At 32.1% G+C, this 10751-nt stretch overlaps 1 protein-coding gene across 3 annotated transcripts in view; it reads right to left on the bottom strand.

Annotated features, from left to right (window-relative positions):
* The window catches only part of LOC142345621 (uncharacterized), a 41142-nt gene extending 31637 nt beyond the window's left edge, over nucleotides 1-9505 (bottom strand). For 2 of the 3 annotated variants that reach the window (XM_075397765.1, XM_075397764.1), the window contains exon 1: nucleotides 7849-8399. The gene's annotated coding sequence lies outside the window, so the exon portion shown is untranslated. Of the gene's footprint in view, nucleotides 1-7848; nucleotides 8400-9341 lie in introns of those variants that run through there. The other variant, XM_075397767.1, reaches the window with a different exon arrangement.
* Nucleotides 9506-10751: the final 1246 nt, after the last annotated feature.

Raw genomic sequence — 10751 nt, 5'->3', positions numbered from 1 at the left:
AGTAGTGTTAGCAAACCCGATACGCGATGTAATTCTGTTTTTAATTAATACTCAGACAAAATGTAATTTAAAGCCCTTCAACTGGGGCTCTCTGAAGTCTCTTTCTACCTTTTGTGTTCACGTTCTTTTCCCAAGAAATACAATCTGTTTCCAAAGTGCTTTTAATATGAGAAGGAAGCTACTCTAATTTTAATTTGAAGCGTCATCGCGTTTTAATTGAACTCTGAAGAGATATTTAATGCGCAAAGCGCCTGTTAGATTAGGAAACGTGAGCGATATTTGGCACTTCGAATTAAGACATTTTTAAGCTAATCATTGAGACATTTTCTTAAAGTTTGACTTCAAATTTAGTTCGTTCCACCGTAGTCAGTAAATGTTATCAATATTTTACTCTATACATCCATCTTCCGTTTGAGAAAAAATACACTATTAAATTTTATTTAAAAATTGCAAAGTATTGCGAAAAAAAACAAAAACAGACCCAAAATGCTGTCTTAGATTTGGAAAAACTAACTTTATGCCTTCTAATACATGTCACATAAAAGAAAATTTGACTATAAATATATATATATATATATATATATATATATATATATATATATATAATATATATATATATATATATATATATATATATATATATATATATATATATTGGTTCCTCAATCGAAATTTGGAAATGATTTTCTTCTCAAAGAAATCAACGATTGATACATATGGCTTCGAAACGTAACATGCGGATAAACAAATCGAAGAAGATATAAAAAGATTTCGAAATTAAGCCAAAATGAAATCATTGAGTTTATTTTTAATAGGGAGATGAAATCTTCCCAAAAATAAACTAAAAAATTGCACCTTCTGGGAATCAATATTTTAACAATTTGCGTTAACGATTACCTCGTCGGCTAAGCATAGTCACCAATTGGTAGAACATGAATTAAATTTAACCTGTGATGAACATTTTTTTTGGTTGTTTTTTTTCAAATTTTTTTTAACAGAATCTGCTATCGTTTTTATAGCGGTTCTTTCAAACAAGTTTACTATTTCATTTAAAAACCTAATTTATCTTTTATATCATAATCTTCTTAATGATCCTATTTAAAAATTTACTGCAGCCTTATTACAAGCCTTAAAACATTAGAGTGCAAAAAAAACTCCTCTTATTTTTTGAAAAAAAATTAAACTTTAATTGTTCTCGGTGAAAAGAACTGAAAATGTCTCTTCAATAATCGTTTCAGTTCTCCAAATGCTTTTTGTTGACATTTTTTTGTATCTCATCGTTAACAATCTGGGTCGGCCAAAAATGATTTGACAAAAAAGTAGGGCCTATACAGAGTTCCTAAACCCAAATAAATTTGAAAGGTTAGAACAATAGTTCAAAGTTTGTTCTAACGTACCTAAAGTTTACTCAATTTACATCTCCCTTCAAACATTTACCTGACAAATTGCTCAGCTAGAAACATTTATGCGAAAAAGTTGAGTAAAGTGGGCCGCAGTTTCAGTTGTTCCCACCAACTTAGTGGAGGAAATGACCATGCTAAACTGAGTTTCCTTTGTTCGGTCAATTTTAGCTGATTGAAATTTTTATCGAAAAGAGCTTTGATTGGTATCCTTAGAATACCCGTCCCGGGTCGAATGTTTAATTAAGTATCTTTTTCGACTTTTCCGTTTTGAGAATTAATTGGGGTTTTAACGCTTTAGTGAAATTTGACCGATTTTCACAATTTTTGATCTGTTTTTTGAAACCCTTTGCGCACTTTGTAATTTCGTTTTATTTTTTTAAGTTGCTTTATAAAATTAAAAAACGCTCAATGAGAACATGTTTTACGTTTTATGATGAGAGAGGGTTGTTGAATCTTCTGCTTTGATAATTTTGCAAAATTGTGGCCAGCTTTTACAGTAAATTACCATTTTTCATTAAATACAGCATGAAATTGGATTTTTGGCCAATACTGCAAATAGTTCTCAAGAAAAATGCGCTGAAACTTGCTAGAAAATCTTTCTAAACTAAAGCAATGGCTAGTTGAACCTCTAATATTTAGCGGGGCTAATGAGAAGTTCAGTTATGACAGTTTTCTGTTGATAGAGGCTATTTGAACAAAATTCTATTCCTTTCCAGCGTCATTTTTGATGCATTTGACATTTTTTTGTGTCTGTTATTGGTTTAAATACGTATTTATAACAGCAGGCAAGCCAAAGAAGGTTATCATTGTCGTAGTTGTCTACAACGCAATGAGCTGCATCAATGCGCTTTTCTAAAATATTTGTGAATAATAGGGTTCTGCAATTTTTTTATTTTTGTCTCACGATAGTCTCTTAGTTGACAGGCCCCTTGGCGTTTATATGTAAGTATGACCCCACGAACCTATTTTAAATTTACAGTTAATGGCTCACGGCTCCTATGGTTTTGGCGACTGGTATCTTTTTAAAAAATTCTAGGTTTTGCGTATTAAACAAATTGGTTTAAAAGGTCAGGGGTTATGTCTATGTCTTTAATTATTCCAAAATAGTGGGACCTTTAATAGAATTATGGCCCTGTTTGATGTTCTCTTTGTTGATTTGTAAATTAGTCTCAGAAATGAAAGGTCTCCTTTGCTTTAAAGCAGAAAAACTTGAACCTTTTTGGAGATTTTACGTCTAAACTAACATTTTTTTTTAAATTTGATACTATTTGTTACTAAATGGAGAAATTACCAGTATTTGAAGAAAAGCAGTTTTTTTCCAAGTTTTGCTTTCCTCATATGTTGAGTCATATGTTTGTTGATTACCAAATGCGTGCTGTAGTAAAATGGCTGACTGACAAGTCAAATTTTTTTTCTGTTTTTTCGTTTTTAATTCCCGACCTGAAAAACTGTTTAATTTTCTTTTCTCAAAACCTCAAATTTTTTCATCTGCATTTCAATCTGGTGATCATGTGGCAAGAAATCAGAGCGCCTCTTTTTTGTCTAACTTATATCCCGCGGCGGATTATTTTAGGTTCATGAGGTCCGTTGTCAATGTTTTTCGTATGTATACATAAATTAATCTCATTAATGACAAATCTCCTCTGCTTACTAGCAACAGATTGAATCTTTTTAGAGTTTGAATGGTGTTAAATTTCATCAATTGTTTTTTTTGTTTTATTGGCACTGTAATCTGGAATATTTTTCATTTTAATAGTGTTTTAGTTTGTTGCTAATTTGTTCACTAAGAGAACTTTTCTGAACAAAATCAGCGATTTTTGCACATTCCATTCTTTTGTTGTACTTAATGCCTTTATTTTTTCTACATTTTCGGTCTCATTGAAGTTAAAAACAAAAATTGCCTGCTATTGGTACGATATTTTGATATACGATTGCATGTTCTTGACATTTTAGCCACTGACTTTTTGATTTATGCACTTGTCCATTTCTTTTGTTTTGCTTGTTTTTATCGCAATTTTATATTCAAAATTTTTGTTTTTTTATTTTGCACTACAATTTCAGAGGTGGCACCGTTCGTTTTTGGTACAGTTCGTTAAAAATTTTTAATTGGATATCGGTCATTTAAACACCACTATTTTTTGAAAAAAAGTTAATTTTTATTTCTTAGATTGTTCTCTGCTTTTTTACGTTTTTTGTGTATTTACTGAGAAAAGATGCTTGTTTTTTACTGAGAAAAGATGCAACAAAGATTGATTTTTTGTTTATTTTTCTGAGAAAAGTTTATTTTTGTTTTTACTGAGAAAAGTTTTTGTTTGTTTTTTTTTACTGAGAAATGATGTTTGTTTTTTACTGAGAAAAGATGCAATTCAGATAAAAGAGTAGGGTTTCATGTTAATAGTCAATTTATATTTGTTGGTCAAATAAGATCAAAACTGAATTTATAATCTCATTTTTCTTCACCTCGAAATTAGTTGTTTGCTAGACTCGTCTGCCTTAAATTGTATTACCTTGATTTTTTTTGAACAGAGGTTTTGTCCGGGTCAACATTTGCCCAAACCCTTGAAATAAAAAGGTCGTCACTGGTATACAAGTCTTTCCTTACTTGAGAATCCGCCAAATATCCTTGAGAATCCAATACATTATAATATTAAAATTTATCTATCTCCAGTTTATTTGCAGACAATTAAACCAATAATGTGAATGAGAGAAATCGGAATTTTATGCCCGAACGCGCATTGTTGAGCTTCTTTGTTTAGGTAGGAAATCGAACTGAAACACTCAATTACGTTCAGTCATGCCTGCCATGTAAGTATTTTCTCAATAAGAAACTTTTTGCCAGAATCAAAATTAACCCAAAATAAGCTTAACAAATCTGATCAAGTCTGAATTGATTTTGTTTACGCAGCGCTAATTGATCACTCAAAATCTGGCAATACTGAGTTCGAATATTATGAGACACCATTACATCGTCTATTTTGATTATGTTTCATAAAAATTGCTGTTGCCTTCTCCAGACAAAATTTTGTAGTACAAAATTTGTCACAATTCTAGTACAAATTCTCTACAATCGTGTAATCTCTATAATCATGTGTTCCATCAAATAGTTTTCTTTTTCAACGCACATTTAAATGTTTAGTTTACACACTAATGCACATCATCATCATGAGTTTTTATCATCGATCATCATCATCATCGAGTTTTTAATTTAAAGTTTATAAAGGCAGAAACAAGTATTACGCCTTTGAGAGTTTGCAACCTACATGTTGGGATTCAGTTTCATCTCTACCCGTCTAAAATGACACGCATCTCATTTATATTAATTGCATCCTCAATTTTGACTCTGACAACTTCTCGAAACTTGTGTTGTAAAAGGATTAAAAAACATTCACCTTAATTTCAAACAAAAAAAAACAAGAACAATTTTTGATCAAATTTCTTGTGAAAGGAAAACAACCGTTTTCCTTTTATGGAAGCATCAGTTGAAAGTTAAAGTCATTCAAGTTGCTGCTTTTTAAGAGTGTTTTGATCAGTAATTTCAGAAACCTCTGAGCTTTTGCTCACAATTTGAAAGAGCAACTTTAAAGAGCAACCGTCGAACAGAAGATAAAATTATTTACTGCCAGATACAAATGACATTCAATTAGAGGCATGCCACAGTGCTGGCCATAATTTGAAAACCCAGTTGAGTGGGTTTGTTAGCTCAAGTATGTCGGTCCATTTGCTGTTATTTTGAAACCGTAGTTAGTTGAATCAATTCGCGAGATGAACTGCTGCTGAATGATTCCATAAACTATTTAGTAATAAAAAATAGCCATGAATTTTATAACTAAGTAATTTGTCAATATTCGGTTTCTTTTTTTAAAGCACTTGAACGATAATGCTGTAAACTCAAGTAGTTTTATGCTACTAAAATTTATGACCTACAAACTCCGCTGTTTATCAAACGAAGATGTACCCTGAGTAAATGTTTCCAGCCTACATGACCTCTCAAAACCGGGGTGGTAGTCGACACAACTTTCATCCATGAAAAACAAAAACAAGGGGTAAAATAATATGGGCGCAGTAGAATTTTATTCTAGCTTCAAATTATGTCTACTCTTATTATGAAATAACCATTATCTTTTTAGAATTACATAAAACGTGAATTTTTGTGCTGGGTTTCCTCTAAACAATAGGGTCAAATAGAAAATGTTCAAAACTGTACTTCCTAGTCGAGGTCAAAAGTTTAATTTGTAAGATCTTGCAAGAAAAAGTTTATCTTGCAAATTGACAAACCACGTTTAAAAAAGCTGAAATCCAAACAATATAGTCAAAACAAAAGCATAAATTATATAGAGTGACAGAGTTTACATCTAACAAAAGGAATTATCTCATTTTTGCTGAAAAAACTAAAAAATTTTGAGGCTAAAGGAACCCTCTTCTTCGCCAAGGTAGCCAGAAACACAAAAACTTAGAAAATAAAAAAAAAACAGAAAAAAATAAACGAAATATTAAGGCAAATTTTGAAAAACGAAGATTGAAGCACTGTTTTTTCACGCCTCAGATCAATAATTTTCTGATAATTATGGCTTCAATTTCTTTGGCTTCAATTCTTTGATGCCAGAATATATGTACATTCAAATTTTTGTAACGATAAACGGTAAGATAATTTTTAGCTGAAAAAATTTCATTGGAATGACTACCTTCCATTGTTATTTCTACCGTTAATTCAAAATGTATAAAACTTAAGTCACCGTGTTTCCAACATCTTGCAGCCCGAAACGATGGCGAACTAGCGGTAAAAAACAATAATTTCTTCTCTTTTAATCAAATCTTACACAAAGTACCTTCAAACCGAGTAACAAAAACTTTTAAAATATAATTAAGCAACTGAATGTAGATATTTTTTAACCCTAAAATATCTAATTTTATCAAAGAGAAAAAAGGAAAATCAACGAAGGCAAAACGGGTTCAGCTCAAGTGATGTTTCAAGTGATACTTCCTAAACCTTAATTTTAAGTCAAGAATTGGTAGTGTATGTATGGTATATATATATATATATATATATAAGTATATAAATATATATATATATATATATATATATATATATACTTATCTTATTATATATATATATATACTTATCTTATTATATATATATATATATATATGTATATATATATATATATATATATATATATATGTATGTATATATATATATATATATATATATACATTTATATATATATATATATATATATATATATAAGTCATATATGTTGAGTCATACTCAAAGCTGAAAAATTAAAAAATCTAATTGTTTAGAAAATTGATGCTGTTGAATCAAAGAATATTATTTAGCAGAATATCGGTTTTTTTCACTATTGAGTCACCTGAAATGGTTTTCTCGATGTGATGTTGCCTCAATTTTTGCGCTTGGCCACCAGTGATCAAACCAAAAAAAATGACTCACCTTTGAAACTCAAAGAACACTAAAATGTAGTTGGAGCTGCTACATAATATCTAAAATGAACCTTTAAACGGAAATTGGTTTGAACATCTCTTGATGAACTGCTGCTGGTGGAATTCTTAATATAATGAGCAATGAACTTACACTAGATCAATATAACAAGAAAAAATACGCAAATTAGCGAAGCAGTTTTAATTTTGAAAAAAAAAACAGCAAATAATGCTCAGAAAATCTAGCTTTTGTTGTTTTTTTCTGTTCAATACTCCTAGAACTAATTGCCTAACCAGATGGTCACGTGACAAAGTTACGGTATCAATCTGAAAGTCAATAGATCTCAAACTAGGAAATAAAAAAAAATAAGCGAAATTAACAAAATGTGGTTAAAAAGACTGTGATCTGTATTGAGATATACCAATAATATACACTAAAAAATTAAAGAATGCAAATTCAATTGCCAGTTCTTATACGAATTTTTGTCAAGATTTCTTGTGTTGTTGTTTAGGATGTTTTCAACAATTGGCTCCCCTATTGCAAAAGGAGAGGAATTTCTCATAAGAATTTAAGTGAGCCATTTATTGACCAACTAGAGAGCATAATCCGAGAAAAGTTTAAGGCAATGCTGATAGTGATATTATCTGGTCTTAACCGTAGAATTATGTGCATATCTTGAGTATTTTATAACTGATGAAAATTAAGTATCTCTTTTAGGAGTATCTCTAACCCATTTTTCTTCTATGATCTGAAAAAACAGCCTCAGTTAAATAATCCATTCGTTATAACGCACTTTTGGATTAATAATATCCGCTAATCAAACGTTTTTCGTTAAAAAAAAGCCTTACTTTATATAAGGTAAAAGAGGCAAAAAAAAGAATTTTAAAATAATTTTTCACAATAATTTTGTATAAAAAGCAAGAAGCGATGTATAAAACGAGGTAAAAGAGCATAAGTAATGCATTATATAAATCAACAACAATATTCAAATATGAATTTACAACTTACCGTTATTTACGTTTATATTTCGACTGGTTGTTGGCCTGTTTGTGTAGTTGGGTTCTTTGGGCACCCGGGTGGAGTTAGGGAAACTTTATCGAATGATATATATGACGTCGACTGGGAAAGAGCAATAAAACAATGCTGAGGAATAGAAGAAAAGATAGGTTTAGTGGCAGAGTACTAATATATGTATATATACGAGAGAGAAAGAGAAAGAGAATCTTACGGTGGTTTTCAGGAACGGTTTTAAATAGGACTGAGGAATAAAATATCAGCTAGGATATAATAGTGGTGTTGGTAAATTTACCACAAACACACACACAAACACACCACTAGAAAAGCTAGTATTACTGATACTTCTGTTCGACTACTGCTGTTGCAGAGATAGTTAAGAGCGAGTGAAGAAATCAGGATTGAAAGACGGCTAAAGAGCGAGAAATAAGGCAGAGAGAAATAAGAGAGAAATTATGGTAAGAAATGGTAAGTATATGCCAAAATAGGTCTCTACTCTTTTCCAGAAAGAAACCGGACCAAATATCCACAGAACGAATGATATATGTAGATTTTGGAAACACATACACACCACAAACACACACAAAGCACACACACACACACACACACACACACACACACAAATCACATTCTGACATGCCACACTATAGAATATCAACAGCAAAATGGCTGAGCCAGAGAGAAAGACCAAGAACGTATAGAGAATAGTAAATTGTATTTTACACCAACCACCCCCTCCCCCCTCGCCCCCCTCGACCTTCTTCAGTGTCAACCAGCAATCTCTCTATTTATCCCAATCCGGTCTCTGGCATGAAGACTGAAGATAACTATTCTAACTGGCATCGCTGCTTTTACCATAAATGTTACATGTTACACTGCCACTTTGGAAAAGCGGTGGTTATACTCCGTGCCTCGCTCTAGGAGTGATTTCTTTCCTCGATGGGGGGGGGGGGGGGGGGGGTTTGGTTAATAGAGTAAAAACATTAAACAGTTTATTGTGGAAAATGGAGAGGTATAAAGACGAGTTTTATCAAGGCGGTCAGATTTTAAAGATTTAAGTTGACAGAAATCCCAGTCAAGCGAAAAATTATGTCGTTTTTTCAATTTAAATTTGATCTATTTTTGACACTTTCAGATTTTTTTCATTAGGTTTCCGCGGCATTTTTCAGTATTTTGGAATTATGTGAGGCACTTCAAAATTTGCAGCGTAATCTGGCATGTCGTTCAAAGTTGGGAGAAATAACACCCATGTCAAATTTCCTTGTAAGCCGAACGTCAAAAAGAACAGTTGGCTAATTATCAGTTCTAATTATCGACATTAGTAAAATATATATCTACTGTTTGGGCTAAACAAATGTCGACAATTAAGCAGTTTGGTAAGAGTAGCGGGAAAAGGACAAGGTAGAGAGAAGAGTGAGTAGGGGGGGGGGGGGGGGGGGATTGTAGGGTTGTCTAAAGACAAAGAGCTTTGCTGAACAGTAGCGTACCCAAAACAAACAAACTCAAAAATGAGAGGTGTTCAAATCTGGGGTAGTCTTTTGTTTGTCGTCTTTCTCCTGTTCAAGTGTTGTTCACGTTAACACGTGCGGCGTGTGTCAAATTGTGAGCGCCTGTGTGTGAACTGGAATTTAGAGTTTGAAAAGAGCGAACCAAAATAAGTGGAAAACCGGGAAAAGAATGAACAAAACTCTTAACTGATTGATAGACTCAAAGGTGTTCCCACAATTTATTCCCTGTATGACGTAATAACGGGATTAAAATATCTCAAAATAGTCCTTTTTATATCTTCGCCAAATTCCTCTCGAAATTCTCCCGTTTCTTTCCGCACTCAAGTTTTCCAAAAGCTTGATCGCGTTGTGCGTTCCAGTGAAACATTGTTAAACTTCAAATATTTGGACCTAATATCCTAAACAATCATAGAAAATTCAATAAAAATTCCCTTTGCTATTTTTAAACAAAAACGATTCCCCAAACCTTGTGCACTTTGCGAAATTCCGTAGGGGCAAATTTTCCAGATTGTTCGGGCAAAACGGTTCCAGGTGCTTTTACAGGTTTCAACTTTCTCCCGAAGTTTAGTACCCGTGAATCTTCCACACCGCTTCCCGGTCTTTGAGCGAAACGGTTTCAATTTGAATAAATTGGAAACATTTCTCGAACCAAGTTTGCCATAAAATGTATGTTTGCCCACAAAATCGCTGTTTCTATTTTCATACAGTCTTTTGAACGTCACTTTTCAAATGTTCAGCGCCCGTTAAGATAGTGACATGTCGAGGCATAAAACAAAAACAAGCTAAAACCGAGCTAAATAGAGCAGCCCACCACCGCGCAAGTCTATGTACTGACTAAAATAATCCCAGAAATGAAGACAAATTTATTTTATCTTCAACACTAGAGCTGGCAAACCTATATTTCCACTGAAATGCAACCAAAGTTGTAAATGTTTCAGACATAAATGCTACAGTTACTGGATTTCAACTTAAATAACATGACACAAAATTGTGGATTTTTTGCTATTCGACTTGCTAAACAGACAGTGTTAGAATTGACAAACCTCAAATAATTGTCGTAAAATCTTCAGCGTAAAATTTATCAAGAAATCTGTTAACGCAATGAGAATACTCCTTCATCAACTATGGCAATTAATTTTCGGATAATTAAAATAAAAAAACTTAATATTGCTTATTGCTTGGACAATTTCTTATTTTGAAATTTATGAGAGATGGGGATGTTTTCCTGTCAACAGATGAATTCAATTGTTCAAAAAGGTTTTTGAAAAGATTTTTAATGGTCTCAAAATGAATAATGTTTAATGTCAAATTGTTGTCATCGATAACGACAATTTTTATGCACTTAATTAGTTTTTAGAAACAACGGTAACTGGCAAATTATTTATTTTA

The sequence above is a fragment of the Convolutriloba macropyga genome, chromosome 9 (assembly GCF_964194025.1).
Source record: "Convolutriloba macropyga chromosome 9, txConMacr16.3, whole genome shotgun sequence".
Lineage (NCBI taxonomy): Eukaryota > Metazoa > Xenacoelomorpha > Acoela > Convolutidae > Convolutriloba > Convolutriloba macropyga.
Note: the sequence above shows the minus strand (reverse complement) of the source record. Positions and strands in the feature narration are given on the sequence as shown.